This window comes from Nematolebias whitei, chromosome 22, assembly GCF_014905685.2.
Source record: "Nematolebias whitei isolate Nwh7 chromosome 22, NemWhi1, whole genome shotgun sequence".
Lineage (NCBI taxonomy): Eukaryota > Metazoa > Chordata > Actinopteri > Cyprinodontiformes > Rivulidae > Nematolebias > Nematolebias whitei.
In genome coordinates this window covers 13,074,321-13,096,439 of record NC_056519.1, presented here as the reverse complement: position 1 = coordinate 13,096,439, position 22,119 = coordinate 13,074,321, and the positions used below count along the sequence as shown (strand labels likewise).

The following is a 22,119-nucleotide window of genomic DNA, read 5'->3' as shown; positions in this document are numbered from 1 at the left end:
CTGTTGACTTGGAGATCCAATCACAATGATTTTCCACTGTTGTGACATGTGACCTGCTCCGCAACCCTAAACTCAGGCAGCTCAACAAATGTTAGCACTTCTTCATCTTAGTGCTGTTGCTGCTGCTAAGCTTATAAAGTGATAGAATGTCAAAAAAAGGCTGTGAACGTAAGACAAATAAAACCCAAGTTTTATTTTTATTCTGTAGGTTCTTGCTTGTGTGCTTTGCCCATTTGGTTCTCAAATAAAGTGCTCAATTTTATTTATGGAAAGTTCATTTATTCCTGCCTTCAAATCCGTTATAGAAGTTTATTGTAATTTTTGGATACCTTGATCACAAAGGCTACTTTTAAATTTAGATTTTTGTGAAATGTCAAACGAAGTCAAAGATTTTCTGTTTTTTTTGGGTTTTTTTTGGCAGTTTTGTTTAAGTGCATAAAAGTTATTCAGTGTTGCACTCTAGCTCAAAAACGAAAGACACCAACAACTTAGTCTTTAATATTATTTTATTGCTTGAATGTAAACAAGTGCTACATGGTGTAAATATTACATAAAAGGGAATATGAGGAGCTTTTAGGAAAGCGTTGCCCGCAATGTGTTCAGAGCAGTTTTTTGTGGCAAATAATCGAACATATGAACAAAAACAAGCACCTCAGTCTTTGGTTTAGGCACAGTATGTAGAAGGGAAATTATATGGTTGTGGTTTGGGTAGACCACAGGAAGATCAACTGGATTCTATGTAAACTGTACAATGCTTCACCTGAGCTAGGTTATTAAAAACGAACAAACCACAACCGTATCATGCCAAATTTAGTTTTAGCCTGTTTTCTTGTTACTCAAATCACATTGAACTTGCTATGCCATGATAACGTCAGTCTTTTTAGTTGGACCTTATAAGAACACTTTCTCCGTAAAGGTGCAGAAGTAGCAGTTATGCACAGCAACGCTGCATGTATTTTTATCATGGAAGGCTTGACTCCCATAACAGAAAATTAAATTTTTATCTTCTTTGTTCCATTCAATTGCAGATGCTTCATCGCTATCAGTCCCAGTAAATAGAGAATAGTTTATAGAAACATCATGCCAAAGTCACACAAATTAATTAATTTATTTTAACAATTGTGGCCTCAAACATGGAAAAACTGAGTGTTTATTAACATACACACGTCAAAGTTAGATATTTATTTAGAATTTATGGTGATTCTTATTTAATTTAGTACAATTCTACAAAGTTTGGTTAATAACTTTGCATTTAATAACTTCAGTAAATAACAGGCCTGTGTTTCATTCTTTATCACAAAATAATTTTTTTCTGTCTCTTGTGACTGACAGAAGTCATCTACGAATGAACACAATAGTCTACACAAAGACTCGAGTGTTTACATCTATAAGGCAGCACAACAAGCTAATACGTCGGCATATAATGTGTTTCTTTTTCAAACCATAGCCCATATAATTACAATTGGGAGCCACAATTATTCAATTTCAGTTCATTTCAGTTTATTTATATAGTGCCAAGTCACAACAGACGTCATCTCAGGCCATTGAACAGAAACATTTGTATATAAAAATAAATTAACAGAAACATTCATATATAAAAATAATAATTTAACATTATTTATCTGAGGAGCAGACTGCGTTGAGTTTAACTCCATCGCAGAACTCTCATCTTGAACAAGCATGAAGGTGACAGTGGAAATTAAAAACTCTCTCATGAGGAAGAAACCTTTAGCAGAACCAGGCTAAGGACAAGCGGTCATCTCCTTGACCGGCTAGGTTTGGTAGGAACAGATACGCAATGGCAGGTCAAGAATCACATTAAAATATAAATAGTATCAAATGAAAACTATTCGATTTTAGCAAATCATTTTAGGAAACAAGGTTAATTTGTCCGTCAGTAGTCTATGCTTAAGACTTCATGACAAGCCGACCCTAATTATAGGATTTATCAGAAAGGAAAGTCTTAATCCCAGTCTTAAAACTGGACAGTGTGTCAGCCTTACAGACAAAAACTTGAAGTTGGTTCCACAAGAGAGGAGCCTGATATCTGAAAGATCTTCCTCCCATTTTGCTTTTGGAAACTCTAGAGACTGCGAGTAAGTCTGCAGTCTGAGAGTGAAGTGCTCTGTTAGCAAAATATGGAACAATAAGATCTTGAATATAAGATGGAGCTAGGTTGTTGGGAGCTTTGTAGGTTAGAAGTTAGATTTTGAATTCAATTCTGGACTTGACAGGGAGCCAATGGAGAGAAGCTAAAACTGGATAGATATGATTTCTCCCACTAACTCCAGTTAAGACTGGCAGCAGCATTTTGGATTAACTGAAGACGTTTTAAATAAGTAGTTGGACACCAAAATAACAAACCATTGCAGTAGTCCTGTCTAGACATGACAAATGTATGAACCAGTTTTTCTGCATAATTTTTAAACAAGATGTTTCTAGTTTTAGCAATATTACACAGGTGGAAGAAGGTGGTTCTTGTAAGTTTTTAATGTGGGGGGATAAAAGACATGTCCTGATCAAAAATAATGCCAAGATTTTTAACATTAGAGCTGGAGGCCAGATTAATGCCATCCAAGGAGGTCGAAAGACTGAAAAATTTATTCCTAAGATGATCAAGTCCAAAATTTAAAACCTCAGTCTTGTCTGAGTTTTAAAGCTGAAAATTTAGGGTCATCCAGGTTTTTATGTCTTTAAGACATGCTTGTAGTCCATGTAGCTTAATGGATTCATTGGGTTTCATGGACAAATATAACTGTGTATCATCAGCATAACAATGAAAATTTATCCCATGCTGTTTAATAACATTACCTAATGGACACATATACAAGGTAAAGAGTATTTGTCCAAGCACTGAACCTTGAGGAACTCCATGACTAACTTTGGTGTATGATGAAGATTCATTATTTACATTTACAAATTAGAAAATATCAGATAGATATGCTTTAAACCAATTTAGAGCCGTTCTTGTACTTCCAATATCATATTCAAGTCTCTGTAGTAGAATATTATGATCAACTGTATCAAATGCAGCACTGAGGTTTAAGAGGACCAGTGTAGACACCTGTCTATTGTCAGAGGCCATGAGAATATCATTAGTGTCTTACACCAGTGCAGATTCAGTGCTGTGTTGAGCTCTAAAACCTGACTGAAACTCTTCAGATTATTTCTTTGCAGATGATCACGTAATTTACCAGCAACTATTTTTTCTAGAATTTTTGAGATGAAAGTTAGACTAGATATAGGTCTATAATTAGTTAGGATTCTTTAGCCAAGATTATTTTTCTTAAGTAAAGGTTTAATTACAGCAGTCTTAAAGCTCTGTGGTACGTAACCATTATCTGTACAAGTTATAAGGTTAAAGAAGTAATATGGTTTATTGGTCCTGAGGTTGTGTGAAGTATGTACAAACACTTTACTGTCTTTTGTGCACTAAACAGCATTTATTCCAATCTTAGTATTGAGAACTTCACATTATTCCTGACAGAAGAAATGACATAAGAGCCAGAGTAATAATTTGTTAAACCGGAATTGACATAATAATGCAAACCGGATTACAAAAAAGTTGTGACACTAAACAAATTGTGAATAAAAACTGAATGCAATGATGTGGAGGTGCCAACATCTAATATTTTATTCAGAATAGAACACAAATCACAGATCAAAAGTTTAAACTGAGAGAATGTATCATTTTAAGGGAAAAATCTGTTGTTTCCAAATTTCAAGGCATCAACAAATCCCCAAAAAGTTGGGACAAGCCCATTTTTACCACTGTGGGCATCCCCCCTTCTTCTTACAACACTCAACCGACGTCTGGGGACAGAGACCAGTTTCTCAAGTTTAGAAATAGGAATGCTCTCCCATTCATGTCTATTACAGGCCTCTAACTGTTCAATCGTCTTGGGCCTTCTTTGTCGCACCTTCCTCTTTATGATGCGCCAAATGTTCTCTATAGATGAAAGATCTGGACTGCAGGCTGGCCATTTCAGTACCTGGATCCTTCTCCTACGTAGTCATGATGTTGTGATTGCTGCAGAATGTGGTCTGGCATTATCATGTTGAAAAATGCAGGGTCTTCCCTGAAAGAGATGACGTCTAGATGGGAGCATATGTTGTTCTAGAACCTGAACATAGTTCTCTGCATTAATGGTGCCTTTCCAGACATGCAAGCTGCCCATGCCACAAGCGCTCATGCAACCCCATACCATCAGTGATGCAGGCTTCTGAACGGAGCATTGATAACAACTTGGGCTATCCTTGTCCTCTCTGGTCCGGATGACATGGCGTCCCAGTGTTCCATAAAGAACTTCAAATTGTGACTCATCCGACCACAGAACAGTCTTCCATTTTGCCACACTCCATTTTAAATGACCCCTGGCCCAGTGCAAACATCTGAGCTTGTGGAGCTTGCTTAGAAATGGCTTCCTCTTTGCACTGTAGAGTTTCAGCTGGCAATGGCGGATGGCAAGGTGGATTGTGTTTACTGACAATGCTTTCTGGGAGTATTCCTGAGCCCATTCTGTTATTTCCTTGACAGTGGCATTCCTGTTTGAGGTGCAGTGACGTTTAAGGGCCCGGAGATCACGAGCATCCAGTAGAGTTTTACGGCCTTGACCCTTACGCACAGCGATTGTTCCAGATTCTCTGAATCTTTTGATGATGTTATGCACGGTTGATGATGATAACTTAAAAGTCTTTGCTATTTTACGCTGGGTAACACCATTCTGGTATTGCTGCACTATCTTTCTGCGCAACAATGGTGGAATTGGTGATCCTCTTACCATCTTGGCTTCTGACAGACACTGACACTCTGAGAAGCTCTTTTTATTCCCAATCATGTTGTCAATTGACCTAAATAGTGTTAATTGGTCTTCCAGCTGTTCGTTATATGCTCAATTTCCTTTTGCCAGCCACTTATTGCTACTTGTCCCAACTTTTTTGGGATTCTTTGACACTGTGAAAATTTGAATCAACATATTTTTCCTTTAAAATGTTACATTTACTCAGATTAAACTTTTGATCGGTCATCTATGTTATATTACGAATTAAATATTGACATCTGCCATCTCCACATCATTGCATTCAGTTTTTATTCACAATTTGTTTAGTGTCCCAACTTTTTTTGGAATCCGGTTTGTAAATTCTGGTCTTCTAACATGATTCAAAGTTATGACTGTTCTTTTATTTCACCACTGAGATGTTGATGTTCAAGTTTATTGTCATTCGCATCACATGTGATACATGAGGTGGAATGAAATTATGTACTCGGAATCCCAGTTACACCTCAAAATGGAAAAAATATAAAGTTTAAAAAGAAACTGTATTTAAGGATCTAAGATACTGTATATGCTAATCGGTAAGCTAAAAGATCGAAGATATACGCTAAACAGAAATAATGTAAAATAATACGGCGTATCAACAGCCTTCCGAACATGAATAAGGTTGGAATAAGGTCTCTGGTTAAGATTGCTGTCTATCTGTGCAAAGATAAGGATTTACTTTTAGTAGAGTTGACGTTTTAGATCAAACCACATTATCTTAATGAAGTGTTAAATCCCTCTCCCCCATGTGTATATTACATTTATTACATCGTCAAGTGCCTAAAATTAGTTAAAACAAATAAGTTTCCCCATCTTCTATTTCAGTAATAAACATCGACTTCAAATAGAATCTCAAAATGCGTAAAAATAGTCTTACGAAATTAATGAAAGGTTTTTTGTTTTTTTTTACAAATTAAGTTGTATTTATTTCTGTATTTGTTCTTTTTTCCTTTTTCTGAATTCCATTTTTCATGATGCTATGTTTTATATTTTATGTGAGGTTTTTCGAAAGTGTTTAAAATTTGACCTGTAAGTCATAGAGTCCAGTGATTTCCATGATGCTGAAAATGTGGATGAAATCACAAAATTTAATGGTAAATGTAGAATTTACTGCAAAAAGCAAAATGTTGCAGAATCTTGTGAAATTCATCTAATGAATCTGGGTTTTCTTAATAATTTAAGCCTTAAAATGAAAATGACAGTCATATTGAGCAAGACAATATTTTGGCCGCAGCCTCTGTGAGGAATGGACAAGTGAAGGGGAAAAGGGTTCCAAAAGGCTAAAGAGGAAGAAAGTGCACTGCAGCCTTGCAGTCCCATCATTAACAGGGACCCAAAGAAAATGTTGTGACCTGATATCAAAACATTGGCTTAGGACTTCAGCAAACTCTTTCACATGCAAATGGAAGTAGAAGTGAGACATGGGTGACTTTTGCACTGTCATGAGAAAAACATCCAACAGTAAAAGAAATCTAGACAAATCTCACTTTCTTCTGTTGAGAATTGAAGCCACGAGGTCTTGCTTTATGTGCATTGCCAGGTTGTAAAGCTACAAAACCAGCCTAAGCTGGACTTCTGATGGAAAAAAATAGGTTAGCAAAATAAAACAAGTATGAGAGACTAGAATCAAATTAAACACAATTATAATATAATGCACAAGTTTTACACAGTATCTAATCTAACAGTTATATCATGCAAGTTTTAGGTTCATATGTGAAGCACTTGACAATTTTACAAAAAGGACTATTGCTTTACTCCCTATTTAAGATGCATGAATAAAACCTTTTATTTCGCAAAAAGTTTAGAATTTTTATTTAAAAATTAGTTGCAGACAAAATTTTAAACACTTTAATACATCATTGAATGTTTTGTGGGGCAGAAACTATTTTAAGTATCTTGGGTCATTTCTTGGATATTTTCCTATTGATTTGTTGACATTTTATTGGTGAGGAAAAGTGTGGTTACAGTACATCACAAACCAGGAAATTTTATTTTGATATGCAGGACGCTTGGTTCTGTTGAAAGGGCGGGGCGCCCTCCTTGGATAATGATAGGGGAAATACGGCAGATACAAAATCTTTATTAAACCCACGTCTGTTTTCTGGTGACGTTTTTTTCATGTGCATGATTTAGATGAAGGTATACGGTAGCATTGGCTAGCTTCTTGGTTTTGATACGACTTACTGGGTAGTTCAGTCATCCCACCCCACCTTTTTTTTATTTTTGCTGTTTTGCTCAATTATGTTTTGACAAAAGTTAGCAAAAGGTTATTTGTGGGTTTGTTCAGATATTGGTTTGCAATACAATTTGTCCTTAGTGTTAAATGTCATAATTTCTAGATGCCAGCAGCAGACATTTTGCCTTGGCTCCATAGACTGTATCCAAACGATCAATGCTCGGCTCTCCGTTACGTGCCCCCAATCCACTCATCCCTTCTTTCATACTAGGCAATTACAGACCACTTTAGGCAGCAAAGGAATCCCACCTTACAGGATATGTGAAATACTTTCTCTCTTTATTAACAAACCACTTTGCTTAAGGTATGCGATTTCTGTACATTACAATGTTGTAATCTCACCTGAGCTGTTAAAAATTGTTCCCACCTGGCCATCATGAATGAACCAGTCTCATTGTGTTGGACTGTTTAAAACCATTTGAACAGCAGCCTCTGGTCAGAGTAGAAATTTTGCATGTACAGTAAAGCCCTATGGTGCTCCTTCATGCCACAGACAGTTTTAATTCGTATAAAGAGAAGGCTTTTCCTGAGGTAATCAGTCAGTTAGTCCTTTATCACTGTTGCCCCACCAGTTGCATCGAAGCTAGTGACTTTTGTTATTGCAATTGTTATTGACAGACGTGCTAGTTGTGATGGTACATATAGCCTGGGTATGTAAAATTAATTTTTCAAAGTTTCACTCTCATCAGGTTTTCATAAAAATGGAATTGGCTACTGTTTTATCATGCGTGTAGCTTTTTCACATGTTTGAAATTAAGATCCTATTTAGGTGTAAGGTGGGAATGCGCTTTCACACATTTGTAATAATAAAGCAAATTGCTGTGAAATTTAAAATTGTGAGCAATAAAATGGATATGTTAAGGAAAGTTTATTCCCCAACAAAAAAATCGTAAAATATTTAAATAATACTCATCAGTTTTAGCTTGCCTTCATAATCTATGATTTCACATATTCATTATTAAATATGATGTCAAAAATATAAGTCCCCAGATATCCAGTCTGGTTTCAGTGGCAATGCATCACATGCAACAATTTTAGATGCACAGTCTTGGTACCCTTAACTCTCATTTAATTTTACAATTACAATAAATTACTAGGGTAACCATAAGCAGCAACAGATTTGTTTTCTCTTAGCCTACATCAGATTAAAACAAAATGTTTGAACTGTAGACACATCTGTTCTCTTTCTTTCTCTGTCATCTTTTGTGTTTGTTTTATGTTCCTCCATTCTATCAAAGCTTCTAATAGTCATTAGGAAATCAACATGTTCAGTATCTACCCAACTACCTTCTTGTCACTATGATGCACACACCTTATTGTAAGTTAACATAAAATTACAGGTTACAAGTTGTTAATAAATTGTCCTGAGCTGTTCTATGCTGTTGTGGTTGGGTGGTTAGTGTAGCGCTACGTTAGTACCGGCAGTTGTCGATGGAGGAGAGGAAGTGAAGTGCTACGCTTGTCTTGCGTGTAGTTTTCGTGGTTTGGAGTCAGAGCTGAGCTGCTACAATCTCCACTCCCTGTCCAGAAGTGGCAGAGCTGCCTGGGATGTGGGGGATTTGGTAGGCAGGGTGCTTGGTTCTGTTGACAGGGTGGGGTGCCCTCCTTGAATAATGATAGGGGAGACACAGCACTCTTAGTTTGAACCTTCTCTTGAAGCCATGGGGTACGCTACCAGGGGCTGATCCACTGGACAACATAGCCCTCAGGATACTCAGACCACTTCACCACATTAAATGGCTGGTTTGGGAACCTCAGTCTGTGCAAGAGCTGAAATGGGATTCTTTTGTAGGTTGGCAGGGCTCAGTGCTGGAGAAAGTGTGGGAATTTCCATCATTTAGGGGGGAACTCAGAGATAATACTTATCAATATCAAATGGCATCAGCTGATATTGTTCAGGCATCTAATTAGGATGCCTCCTGGACACCCCCCTTCTGAGGTTTCCAGGCATGTCCCACTAGGAGGGGACCCTGGGGAAGACTCAGAACTCGCTGGAGGGATTATATATTTTCTCTAGCCTGGGAACACCTTCGGATTCCCCTGGAGGAGCTGACAAGTGTTGCTGGGGAGAGGGGCATGTCCCCAGGAAGGATGCACAGAGGGGATCTGGGTTTATATCCTAAACCTATTGTCCCTGCAACCCAACCACAGATAAGAAGTAGAAGATGAAGGGATGTGGTGAGGTATTACAAAAAAACATCTTATTGGAAATTGAAAACAGTTCACTTGAGGAACCAGTCTATCAGCCATTAGGACTACTGTTACAGTAATTTTTAATATATTAAATCTAACAGTTTCCTGTTTTGCAAGCATGCACTCCACAAAGTGAAATGATTTATGCCATTTACACCCATGTTGTTAGTAAAACAATAAGGTGTTCTTTGTGAAAAGTCTCCTTATATTTAAAGGTTTTCCAGAAAACCTGATAGAAATTTTGTATAAAGTTTTAAAAGAAGAAGCACTTACACATCACTTAGTGTCTGAAAGAGAGATGTATCTTCTATTTTATCTTTTTAATGGGTTAGGTTTATTTGTCATATGCAAAATCGACACAAGGTCAACAATGCAATGAAATGCTTAGGACGAGAAAAACGGTCTTGACTTGCCCAATAGCCCCCCCCCCCCAAAAAAAAACAAAAAAAACCACAAAAAAAAACCAAGAAGAAATACTAAAGCATGCAGCAGAAATGTTAAAAAACATACTAAAAAATACTACTAAAATACTAAAAAACAAGGTGCCAAAGTTGAAAAAGAAATACATCTACAGTGTGATTCGGTTAGCAGTGAGGTTCTTTCAACATCATGGTTCTGGTCTGTTAGCTGTCGTGGTCTTGTTAGCAGCTTAGCAGGTCCAGTCAGCAGCTTGATGGTAATAACGACCGCAGCAGCTGCCCTCACAGACCGCATTCCAGAACCGGGTCCGGCAGACAGAGAACATCCAAGGTTTCCCCGCGAAACCAAACAGGTCCATAGAGTTCAGTCCGTGCAGGCAGATGGAGGATCTTGTTAGCAGGCCCTACTAGCAGCTTGATGATAATAACGACCGCTAGGGATGGGGCCGATCCGATCCAGTATCAGTATTGGGATCCGATACCAGCATAATTTACGTATCGGACTTTCCGATCCAACCTACCGATATTTCCGATCCATGCATGTCTGTGGTTGCGCTGCACGTTTGCTTCAAACTATAAAATGGATTTCCTGAGCGGAGGCGTGTTTCATGAACCCAGCGTATTAAGACCTGCCTCACATTCAGGAAATCCATTTCATAGTTTGCAGCCAGCTACAACCTGAGGACTGAGTGAGCAGCACTGTAGCTAAGAGCTAACCAACTTTTCATCGAAACATGTCCGCTGTGTGGAAGTATTTTACACTAGAAACACCACAAAACAAGACGGCAACGTGCAATGTCTGCAGAGTCATAGCACCACATTAAACCGCGGTAAAGTTAGTTTTACAATGGACAAACGAGCTCCGGAGCTTCAGCGGTCTGTTATTTTCGTTCAGTCTGGAGAAGGCAGTCTGATTTCGGTCAGTCACGCTCATTCTGACCCACTCAGTCTGTCTGTGTCGGAGGAGGGACAGACTGAGCGCGCCTGACTGAGATCAGACTACTTGCTGCGGATTGAACAAGAAGAAGACATCGCTGAAGCCCCCGAGCTCAAATGTTTACAGAGAAGTTGCTAAACTTCATCGTAATTAATGATCAACTACTATCAGTTGTAGAAAACGAAGGATTTTGCAGCTTGATACTTGCAGCCAATATATAGTATATATATTGGCTGCAATATATATATATAATATATAGTTTACCCTCCAGGAGATATTTATCAGAACAACAGTAGACGATCATAAAAAACATGATTTGAAAATACAAGAAAATTATATATATATGTATATATATATATATATATATATATATATATATATATAGAGAGAGAGAGAGGAAAATAAGTATTTGAACACCCTGCAACTTTGCACGTTCTCCCACTTAGCAATCATGGAGGGGTCTGAAATGTTCATCTTAAGTGCATGTCCACTGTGAGAGACATCATCTAAAAGAAAAATATGGAAATCACAATGTATGATTTTTTTAATAATTTATTTGTGTGTTACTGCTGCAAATAAGTATTTGAACACCTGCCAATCAGCAACAGTTCTGGCCCTCAAAGTCCTGTTAGTCCTCCTCTATAATGTCCACCTCCACTCCACTTATTATTCTAAATTAGAAGCACCTGTTTGAGGTCGTTAGCTGCATAAAGACACCTGTCCACCCCACACAATCAGTAAGACTCCAACTACTAACATGGCTAAGACCAAAGTGCTGTCCAAAGACACCAGATACAAAATTGTAGACCTCCACAAGGCTGGAAAGGGCTACGGGGCAATTGCCAAGCAGCTTGGTGAAAAAAGATCAACTGTTGGAGCAACTATTAGAAAATGGAAGAAGCTAAACATGACTGTCAATCTCCCTCGGACTGGGGCTCCATGCAAGATCTCACCTCGTGGCGTATCAATGATCCTAAGAAAGGTGAGGAATCAGCCCAGAACTACACGGGAGGAGCTGGTCAATGACCTGAAGAGAGCTGGCACCACTGTTTCCAAGGTTACTGTGGGTAATAAACTAAGTCGTCATAGTTTAAAATCACGCATGGCACGGAAGGTTCCCCTGCTTAAATGAGCACACGTCCAGGCCCGTCTTAAGTTTGACCATGACCATTTGGATGATCCAGAGGAGTCATGGGATAAAGTTCTGTGGTCAGATGAGACCAAAATAGAACTTTTTGGTCTTAATTCCACTCGCCGTGTTTGGAGGACGAAGAATGATTAGTACCATCCCAAAAACACCATCCCTACTGTGAAGCATGGGGGTGGAAGCACCATGCTTTGGGGGTGTTTTTCTGCACAAGAGACTGGATGACTGCACTGTATTAAGGAGAGGATGACCGGGGCCATGTAGTGAGAGATTTTGGGGAACAACCTCCTTCCCTCAGTCAGAGCATTGAAGATGAGTCATGGCTAGGTCTTCCAACATGACAATGACCCAAAGCACACAGCCAGGAGAACCAAGGAGTGGCTCCGTAAGAAGCATATCAAGGTTCTGGAGTGGCCTAGTCAGTCTCCAGACCTAAACCCTATAGAAAATATTTGGAGGGAGCTCAAACTCCGTGTTTCTCAGTGACAGCCCAGAAACCTGGCTGATCTAGAGAAGATCTGTGTGGAGGAATGGCCCAAAATCTCTGCTGCAGTGTGTGCACACCTGATGAAAAACTACAGGAAACCTTTGACCTCTGTAACTGCAAACAAAGATACTGTACCAAATATTAACATTCATTTTCACAGGTGTTCAAATACTTATTTTCAGCAGTAACACACAAATAAATTATTAAAAAAATCATACATTGTGATTTCCGGGTTTTTTCTTTTAGATTATGTCTCTCACAGTGGACATGCACTTAAGATGAACATTTCAGACCCCTCCATGATTGCTAAGTGGGAGAACGTGCAAAGTTGCAGGGTGTTCAAATACTTATTTTCCTCACTGTATGTGTGTATGTATATATATATAAACAAAACAAAAACAGCTACATTATAAAGTGATGTAAAATACTAAAAACAGGAACATGTCTGTTGGTTTATGCCATGTACTAGCAGATGTTTAAAGCCATTTACCATTTAATTTAATTCATTTATTCATTCATTTAAAAGAAACAAAACAAATTAATCAAAAAGAAATCATTGAATGAAAAGAGTGCAGAAAGAAGAAAAATCTTATCTGCCTCTTATTTAAAAAATATAAAATAACTTTAAAAAAAATCACTTAAATTAATCACTTTAATATCCACTTTAAAGCTATGAATAAAAATAAACATGTTTTGTGTTAGCAGAATTTAATTCTAACTTTAAAACTTATCCAACATTAATAAAACTTACCTCAAATTGCCTTTTTGGACATGCATGCATATATTTGTACAAATTGTACTTGAGAGGAGATTATTACAGCCTCATATAAAATCAATAATGATGATGGTATCAGAACTGGATCGATATCGGGCGATATGTGGATCGGATCGGAAGTTTAAAAAGTGGATTGTGCATCCCTAACCACCGCAGCAGCTTCCCTCCCAGACTACCCTCCAGAACCGGGTCCAGCAGACAGAGAACATCCAAGGTTTTCCCCATGGAGCCAAACAGGTCCGTAGATTTTGGTCCATGCAGGCAGATGGAGGATCATGGAGACGGCCACCATAACCGGGCAGAGCCTGAGCCCGAGGTTGGAGGGGGCCGGGAACTGAACCACAATGGCATGATGGCATAATGGCAAGGCAGCGACACACAAAACTCCGCAAGTGTGTCGTGGTCATACCCGTAGCGTGCGTGTACGGTGTTGGTGCAAAAAAAAAAGAAGGTTAAAACAAGAACAACAAGAACAAAAACAGATCAAGTTGAAGCGGAGCTCCCATCAGTGTGGCCATATTGCGTTGCTCGTGACATCACTAAATTAAACTTTGTCAATTGTCTTCATAAGAAACTTTGACTTTGAATGCCTTATTTTTTCATCTGAAAAATGCAGTCCAATTTTAAAATAATTGCAGGTGAGATATAAGATAATGTTGCTGTAAGTGTGTTACTATGAAACAACTGAAAGAGTTTGTATTGACTAGATAAACGCTTCACAACAAAAACATACTATATTTTAATGTCTCTGCAAATAAGGTCCTTGTATTGGCTGAGATTAGTGTTCACTAAACGATGTAACCTTGGCTTTTCTCACATAACTGGACTGGAACAGAGCACAAAATAATTTACATGGAGATTAACAGTATTGGCTTAGTTGCTTTTTGTCAAGACTGATGACAAAATTGTGTAATTACCCCTTGAAATGGAAAAAAAAAAATCTGACATTTCTTGGCAGTGTAGAGAGTTCTATTGTCTGCATTTGTTGCAACAACTCTTTTTGTCTGAAGGCTTTTAGTTTCTTTTCCTTTAATACAAATGTAAAAACTTTAATCAAGTGTGTTGGTTTGCTGTAGCTTTTTAAAAGAAAACCAACAACTGCAAAAAAGTGTTTCAAAAATAGCTCACTGACAAATGACTTAAGAGCTGATATGATTTCAATTTAATAAAAAAATATCTTAATGCTTTAATTTTATATCTTAGTTTTTAATGACTAACTGGATTATATACATTAGTTTACATTTAATGCTTTTAGGCATTTGGGAGCTGAAAAAACTGTTGTGATTCTGAAATCATAATCTAATGAACTCGATCAACAAAAATACAGCAAGTGTTTTGGTTTAACAGAACATTTAATGGTGTATTAAAATAATTAAAATCTGCCAATGAGTTATTAATAAAAAGGCATTCATTATTTTGTAAAACAAAGTTCCCCACATCTAATTCAGTTTATTTAAATGGCACCAAATCACAACAGAAGTCATCTCAGGGCACTGTATAGAAACATTCACATACAAATAGTCAGTTAATGTTATTTATCTAAGGAGCCAACAGACTGTTTTGAGTTTTCACTTTATCGCAGTCTCCCATCCTAAGCTAGCACAGAGGCAACAGTGGAAAGGAAAAACTCCCTCATGAGAAAGAAACCTCCAGCAGAACCAGACTCAGGACAAGCGGCCATCTGCTTCGACCAGCTGGGTTTGAGAGAAACAGGAAGGAGAAAATGAACACACAATTACAGGTCCAGGATGGAGGCCATCAGGTTTTCTTTAGGAGGGTTTCATACAAAAGAAAACAAACAAACAAAAAACAGTTCTTCTCTTTGGAAAACAAGTGCTTCAAATTAGGGCTGAACTATTTTGGAAAATATTCAAATCACAATTTTTTTACCTCAATATTGCGATAGCGATTTAATATGTGATTATTTTTCAATGTCTTATGTATTTTTCAACAAACACAAGCAATAAATCAGTCCGTTTCAATTGCAAAGAACTCCACTGTTTTCAGCTTCGCTGCAACTCTGCTTCTTCATTTTTTTTTTGTATAGCTCTGGGATAGCAAGTTGGCTAAAATGTGTGCGTGAGGGCATTCTGTACCACTTATTCATTGTGTTTACCAAAGCTGTAAACCCAGGCTTCTAAACTATATTAATGGGCATCATGTTTTTCGCTATGAACTCCATTATTGCTTGAGTTATTTCCGCATGCAATTTCTAATTGTTTATACGGAGTAATATCTTTGAACAGTTCAGTCTGTGATCCCTATCGGCTGGTACTTTGCGTACTTTAAGGTAAAGCACTGGTCCTTGGCATTCTAGCCATGCAACTTTCGTAAATGGCTTTGTGGTGGTTTTTTAAATGTTGATAAAGATTTGTGGTCTTACCTCAAGAGGTAGCAACAAAAACAAGGCAGGTTCTGCACAATACTTGTCATTGCACAGCATCTTCTTTTTTATAGCTAAAATAATTCTAAACAACGGATGTGCTGCTTTCGCTGAGCGGTTCGCAGCCGAGTGCGACACGGCCGGGATGAGGATCAGTTCCTCCAAAACCGAGGCCATGGTCTTGAGCCGGAAAAGGGTAGAGTGCCCTCTCCGGGTCAGGGAGGAGGTCCTTCCCCAAGTGGAGGAGTTCAAGTATCTCGGGGTCTTGTTCACGAATGAGGGAAAAATGGAACGTGAGATCGATAGGTGGATAGGTGCAGCGTCTTCAGTGAAGCGGGCGCTGTACCGGTCTGTTGTGGTCAAGAGAGAGCTGAGTCAAAAGGCGAAGCTCTCAATTTACCGGTCGATCTATGTTCCTACCCTCATCTATGGTCATGAGCTTTGGGTTGTGACCGAAAGAACGAGATCTCTGATACAAGCGGCCGAAATGAGTTTTCTCCGCAGGGTGTCTGGGCTCTCCCTTAGAGATGGGGTGAGAAGCTCGATCATCCGGGAGGGACTCGGAGTAGAGCCGCTGCTTCTCCACGTCGAGAGGAGCCATTTGAGGTGGCTCGGGCATCTGGTTAGGATGCCTCCTGGACGCCTCCCTGGTGAGGTGTTCCGGACACGACCCACCGGGAGGAGACCCAGAGGAAGACCCAGGACACGCTGGAAGGACTATGTTTCTTGGCTTGCCTGGGAACGCCTCGGGATTCCCCCGGAGGAGCTGGCCCAAGTGGCTGGGGAGAGGGAAGTCTGACCTGACCCCGGATAAGCGGAAGAAAATGGATGGATGAATGTGCTGGCCCTCTTTGGTACCAAACTTTCAGATCTGTCAGCTTCTGTCAAGCCTGATGCCATTGTGCAACTGGTTAAAACGCAGTGTTGACTTCTTCAGCTCCCTGCTTTGCTTTGCTCCGCTCACTCGCAAGTGACTTAACCAGATCATGTGACCAGTCATATTGCAGCCTTTGCGATTAGAAAATCTTGTTTTATCATATCACGATATTATTGCAAATGCAATCAATTGTTCAGCCCTAATTTAAATATGAATATAAAATTCATTCAATAAAAATGGTGCAATTACCTAAACAGCAGATGTAGTTCTTTTTTTTTTTTTAGTAATATGAAAGTCTTTGATTAACTCATGCCTTTTTTCTGCTTCTGTGCTTTCATGTGGAACAATTTGTTGAGTTGATGATTGAGCATGCTTCCTCTTTGTTTTTATCTGACCCTGTTCCAGTCATCACATATTTTCCTGCGGTTCCAGTCAGTCATGTACTGTACTGACAAAACTTAAAGAAAAGTTGTTTTTCCAATAATATACCAGTGCATAGTTTAGGTCAAGAGTGATTCAGAGGGCTCTTTTTGGGCTGTGATGCTATTATAAAACAAATAGTGATGTATCTTGATGCATCCAAAATTGCACAAAATCCTCAGCAAATAAATTCTGACATAAATGAAGAAAAACAGTTTGTTCCGCATTGCAATATAAAATATTTTTATTCAAATAAAATTTGAAGAACTAAGTAAATATAAAAATTATTTAATTGTACATTTTTGCAGTCATTTTTCCCTATATCCTGACTATTCTGAATCCAACAGTCTCCCATTTCCTGGTACTGAAAAACATCCCCAAAGTATGATGCTGTCTCCACCGTGCTTCACTGTGGGGAATGTATTGGCCTGGGGATGAGCAGTGCCTGGGTTCCTCTAAACATGAGTTTTGTTCTTATGGTCCTAAAGTCCACCATGTGGGCTGCTATTTGCCTTTTACTTAGGAGTGGCTTTTGTCTGGCCAGTCTACCATACAGACCTGATTGGTGAATTGCTGCAGAGATGGTTGTCCTTCTAGAAGATCCTCTTCCCTCCACAGAGGAATGCTGGAGCTCTGAAACGGTGACCATCAGGTTCTTGGTCACGTCTCTAAGGCTCTGATCCTCAATCCCTAGGTTTAGACAATCGTCCAGTTTTAGGGAGAGTCCTGGTGGTTTTGAACTGCTTCCATTTAGGATGATGGAGGCCACTGTGCTCATTGGGATTTTCAAGGCAGCAGAACATTTTCTGTACCATTACCCAGATTTATGCCTAGAGACAATCCTGTCTTAGAGGTCTACAGGCAATTCATTTTACTTCATTCTTGGATTGTGCTCTTATATGCAGTTTTAACTGTGGAAGCTTGTATAGAAAGGTGTGTACCTTTCCTAATTATATCCAATAAACTCAATTTAACGCAGGTGGACTCCAATTAAGCTGAACAAACATATCAAGAATGATAAGTGGAAGCAGGATGCTTCAGAGCTGAATTTTGAGCCTCATGGCAAAGGCTGTGACTACTTATGTACATGTGATATGTTAAATGTTTAATAAATTTGCAAACATTTAAAACTTTTTCACATTGTCAGTGTTGGGTATAGAATTTTGAGGGGGATTTATTTTTTTATTTTTTTTTGATTTTGGAATAAAGCTGTAACATAAAAAATGTAAAAAAAAAAGTGACGCATTTTGAATACTTTCCAGATGCACTATGAGGTAGTTTTTCACTGGCTGCAACTGTTGGAGAGTAGTTGGTAACATAAAACTGAAAATTCTGTTGGATTCTCACTTTAAGTGTTTCTGACCAATCAGTTGTTTTTTTTTTTCCTGTGTGCACAGCTTGCAAAACTCAAGTAACAAGACCACATGCCTCTGCGAAGAAATTGAGGACTCCTGCTGCAAAGGCTTTACGACATTCTAGAGACACTCTCGTGAATGTCATTTGCCATCTAGCAAATAACGCAGGCAGCACGATGGCTCAGTGGTTAACGCTGTTACCTCACAGCAAGAAGGTCCTGGGTTCAATCACCAGTTGGACCTGGGGTCTTTCTGTGTGGCGTTTGCATGTTCTTCTCAAGCTTGCGTGGGTTTTCTCCAGGTATTCCGGTTTCCTCCCACAGACCAAAAACATGCATGTTAGACTGATTGGTAACTCTAAATTGTCCCTAGGTGTGAATGAGAGAGCGAATGGTTGTTTGTCTCTGTGTGGCCCTGTGATGGACTTGCGACCCATCCAGGGTGTACCCCGCCCCTCGCACAGTGATTGCTGGACATGGGCACCGGCGACCCCAGTGACGCAAAATGGAAGAAGCGGGTAAAAGATAGTGGATGGATGGATGAAATTAAGGTTAATAAATAAATAATAACATCATATATTATATTATATTATGCCTTTACTGATTCAAGGATTCAAGGTTCTTTATTTGTGCATCACATGTACCACATGTGGTGTGAATACACCACATGTGGTACATGTGATGGAACGAAATTGTGTACACAGGGTCCCATTTACGTCCAAAAAAAGTATAAAATGTAAAAGAAAAACGGTAATAAGATCTAAGATATGAACTAAGAAAAACATGAACTAAAAATAATCTAAGCACTAGTAGGATAAAAACATTATGAACACGAACATGAGTCTGTGAGCAGATGAGAACGAATGAACACAGCAGCATGAAACAAATCAGCAGAATTTGATCAACAGCATCCTTATGTGATTTTCACAGTGATTATCCTGGTTAGAGATTCATGAGTCTAACCACATCAGGGTAGAAGCTGTTCCTCAATCTAGTGGTTCTACACTTAATGCTCCTTAACCTCCTGCCTGAGGGGAGCGGGGCAAAAAGTGTGTGTGCTGGGTGAATGGGGTCCTTCATGATGCAGGTGGCCCTCTTCCTGCATCTGGAGGTGTAGATGTATGTGATGGTGGGGAAGCTGACTCCAACAGACTTTTGTGCAGCCTTCACCACTCTCTGTAAAGCTTTTCTTTCTGCATCTGTGCAGCCTCCATGCCACACGTTGATGCTGGAGCACAGGATGCTCTCCACTGCACACCTGTAGAAGGAGGCGAGGACTGAGCTTCCCAGACCAGCTCGCCTCAGCCACCTGAGGAAGTAGAGTCTGATGAGCTTTCTTGATCAGGCTGGTGGTGGTGTTGTTCCAGCTGAAGTCGTCATTCAGGTGCAAACCCAAGTACTTGTAGCTGGAGACCACTTCCACTGCAGATCCTCCTATGTTCGGGCGTGTAGGTGTGTTTGTTCCTTCTGAAGTCCACAACCATCTCCTTCGTCTTCTTTACTTTACTTCTTTCTTCTTTATTTACTGATGTGCAAGTTACCACATCTTGTGCAATAATGCAGCCACCGACCATCACAGAACTGGAGTTTAAACTGTGTGTAGAAAAAAAAAAACAGATGGCCAAAGGACCATTTTCTACTTCATTTTAGTCAAATCTGAATGGACTGTTAATGCAGAAAAGGTTTCAGCAATGATTGTTGTTTAATGGTAGAACTCATGGTAGAAATTTAACCTACTTTTGTGTTTCCAACCAAAAGATGTGCTCAAAGATGTCTGGATATGGTATGTTTATAGGTTGACTTATTCTGATTCTTCTGATTCAGCAGAGGGCTGCTATCTAGGGTGTCTGGGGGAGCAGATGATGGGGGTTAAGGGCCTTGTTCAGGAGCCCAGAGCAGGGCAAATGAGGGTGGAGTCAGGTGTGGGTGTTTCACCTATCCCACTCACGTTTTGATGATGTCGCTACCGGGAGTTGAACCGTCAATCTTCCGATCACAAGCCCACATTCTCTAACCTCTGTGCCATGACTCCCACTACAGAATACTCTGTTTAAAGATTCCTTTTAGTTGAAGCGTTTGAACATGCAGTCTTTTTCATCTGTATTGTTGGTCAAAAATATATACAGTAGTCCCTCGTTTATCGCAGGGGGGATCCGTACCCTGAAGCCCCGCAATAAGTGAAAAACCACTAAGTTGGAACAGTAGTACAAGTAGTAGTTTTATTTTAGTATATATATATATATATATATATGTATATATATATATATATACACACACATATATACACACACACACACACCTCTGGGCTGCATAAATGTGTGTAGCGGGTGCTAAAAAATTAAAAATAATTTATTTTAAATAAAAATTCCATGCCGATTGTGCGGCTCATCCCTCAGTCAGCCAGCTGTGTGTCATGTCCAATCTTATTTTGAAAAACCGCGATAGAGCAAGTCAGTGAAAAACGAACCGCGAAGTAGCGAGGGACTACTGTATTGACCTCTTCGTAATTGGCATGGTACAATGAAACTTTGTCATATTAAGGTATTTTATGGAAGGCTATTTTTTTTCAGTCAAACAGGAGCAAATAAAGAGGAACAAAAATAAATGCAATCATCATGTGCTATTTTTTTTCTTCTTTTTTTAATCAGAACACCTGCTAATACATTAGATCAGTTTTAGGCTTTTTAAAGAACTTTTGTGACAGCCTTATATGACAAAATTGCAGTGTTTCAATCTTTAAGTAACAACGAGCTTTACCTTTTTCATACTGCTTTAAAGGCTCCTTCCTTTTTGGAAGTTTGCATTGGTTAAAGAATGAACATTACTTTTCGAGAGATCTATATTTATATATTATTTATATTAAAGAGCACTGTTTTATAATCTATTTTTTTACCTGCTTTGTTCTATACTGCCATATCCCAATCATTAGCAAGAAACGGATTAAACTCTAGATAGGTTGCCATTCTGATATATATAATGAAGCCAAATCGTCAAACATAACTGATTCTAATGTTTGTATTCAGACTTCTGTTATGATCAGGTACTTTTTCTATGCGTTTTATGTCAAGTGCAGTTTCTGTCTTGGTGTGCTTGCAGTTTTATTAATCCACTTTTTCAGTTAGCTCAACAAATGAATATATAATGCAGTACAATCAGCATGGCAGTAAAAAAATCCAAGTGTCTCCCTATGACAATATTGGTCAACGGAAGCATGTACAGTGAAAAGTATGGTTCCTGCCATATAACCCTATGAAAAATCCATTATAAACTCAATATTTTGCAGAAGACTTCGTCATTAGCCAAAGCAGATTAATGTATGTTGTTTTTTTTAGACTGTGGTACAAGTATCATTGGTGGTAGTCTGTATACCTGTTAGTGGTGCTCGGAAGAAACTTTGGTATCAAGTTAAATAACTAGATAGCTCATTAACTATCCTAAGCTTAACTGTGATTTAAAACTAAAATATAGAGAAGACCACAAAAGATGAGACGTTTTAGCAAATAATATAAATAAATCACAATTTAGGCTCCAAATGGACACTGCTCAAAACAAAAAGACAATTATAAATATTTTGAGAAGGAAACTTGAGTACCCAGAGAACAACAAATGTTCAATTTCTCATATTTGTGTTGCTGGACAGAAGTAAAGCCAAGACTGCAATGTATGAGGTGTTATTTTTAGGAAATAATGCTTTTGTCATATCTTTAACTACATTGTGCAACCACTTTTGTTATTATTTTGTTTATGAATGTTTAGTTAACTTATGAATATATTTAAATGAGAGATGCATCAAGATTCTCTTTATTTACATATATTTTCTTCTTTTTCAGATCTTCATGCATGGTGATCTCTGGCTCTGCAGGTGATCCTCAGTCACCATGAATGACTAGGCTCAGCTCTCCAAGGGAAATAATGGCCTGTTTTGTAATTTCCCTACCCTACCACCTGGCATGTGACTCCAGCTGCCTTTGAAGGGCCTGTCAGCTGTTTATGGGAACCATCACTGTGTTTGAACTCTTGGGGATTTAAGTTTTTTTTAAGACACAACTTTCTTTTTTCTAACCCCACTGT

The 22,119-nt window shown here is 38.7% G+C and overlaps 1 protein-coding gene across 1 annotated transcript in view; it reads left to right on the top strand.

Annotated features, from left to right (window-relative positions):
- The window catches only part of atp2b1a (ATPase plasma membrane Ca2+ transporting 1a), a gene marked incomplete in the record, with an annotated part of 55,888 nt that overhangs the window by 5,265 nt on the left and 28,504 nt on the right, over positions 1-22,119 (top strand). The window contains 1 exon segment of the mRNA XM_037695748.1: positions 21,879-22,119.